Genomic DNA, 1,493 nt, shown 5'->3' on the forward strand with positions numbered 1-1,493 from the left:
CATACATACATACATACATACATACATACATACATACATACATACATATACAGAGAGAGAGAGTAAGAAAGAGAAAGGAAAAAGAGAGGAAGCGTTTGATAGAGATATACAACTGTGAGAGATCACACGATCGTTAGAATAGTAAAATGGTATTCTTAGTGATCTATATAGTAAAGCACTTTTCCAATACTCTTTAACAGTGTGTTAATCTATACACTTCTTTTATATTATATAATAATTCTATGATAACATGTCTTTCTACTCTCTTCGCGCTTATCAGAGCTACGCGTTGTATTTAGAACGTCAAATTAAGCTCCTGAATCTTGTAAAAGCAACCATAATTTCCATATCTAGGAATACAAAAATTATCAGCGCTAAGTAAGCGTCTGAAAGGGAGGTCATTATATTGGGAATTATGAATAAATTCTATGGAGGGATATTGCTTATTAGCGAAATATAAGACGAAACAATACTGGGACATCTGCTTGCGTCTATCATTACTGAACAGTTCTATGAAATTATCGACCCAGAGAAATGGAGATATTTTCTTTTGTCTTTTCCATCTAAACTGAAGTCCAAATTAATCAGTCTTAATCATTAGTTAGACAGCAATCAAGTGTGCCTATAGTTGCATTTACATCTAGAAGCACTTAAGTATGTATGTGTATATGTATATTATATATATATATATATATATATATAAATAGAAATCTAGAAATCTAGATGGATATATCATACACAAACGCACACATATATGTGCATATATTTGTGTATGTATCTATGTACGTTTGTATGTTTGTATGTGAGTAATGTAGGCATGCATATATATATATATATATATATATATATGTTTGAAACTGGTGATTCTCTCAGAGCTTCACGTTCAAAGTGATCGTTCAGGCGACAACATCTGTGTTGTCGCCTAAAAGCTCGCATCGAGTGAGAAATTCTGAGTAACGACAGAGGGAATTACTAGCTTCGAGCAAAATAAATATACTCTATAACATATATTTAATATTTCTCTCGTTCATTTCTAAATGGAAATGGAAAGTCGTGATAGTTATTATTTTACCACAACTTTGTATGTGATGTAAGCGAATGACTTGAACCATGATCACAATCAGATTGCCACGGAGTTAATTCCTCTCTGAAGTGTTGAAACATATTGATCTATATATTCAATTATATACATTATGTGTGTTTGCACGCGCGTGTGTGCGTGCATGTAAGTGTACGCGCGCGCATGTGTATGTTTGTGCCTACACTCATAGAGAAACACACACACACACACACACACACACACACACACAGATAGATAGATAGATAGATAGATAGATAGATAGATAGATAGATAGATGGATGGATGGATGGATGGATGGATGGATGGATGGATGGATGGATAGATAGATAGATAGATAGATAGATAACTTTCTTTTATTAGCCACACAGGGCTGCACACAGAGGGGACAAATACAACTGTAGAGCTTTTCTTT

At 33.8% G+C, this 1,493-nt stretch overlaps 1 protein-coding gene across 6 annotated transcripts in view; it reads left to right on the plus strand.

Moving 5' to 3' along the window:
* Nucleotides 1-1,493, plus strand: part of LOC106876426 (uncharacterized) — a 1,308,965-nt gene that overhangs the window by 935,121 nt on the left and 372,351 nt on the right. The window lies entirely within an intron of this gene.

The sequence above is a fragment of the Octopus bimaculoides genome, chromosome 5 (genome assembly GCF_001194135.2).
Source record: "Octopus bimaculoides isolate UCB-OBI-ISO-001 chromosome 5, ASM119413v2, whole genome shotgun sequence".
Taxonomy (NCBI): domain Eukaryota; kingdom Metazoa; phylum Mollusca; class Cephalopoda; order Octopoda; family Octopodidae; genus Octopus; species Octopus bimaculoides.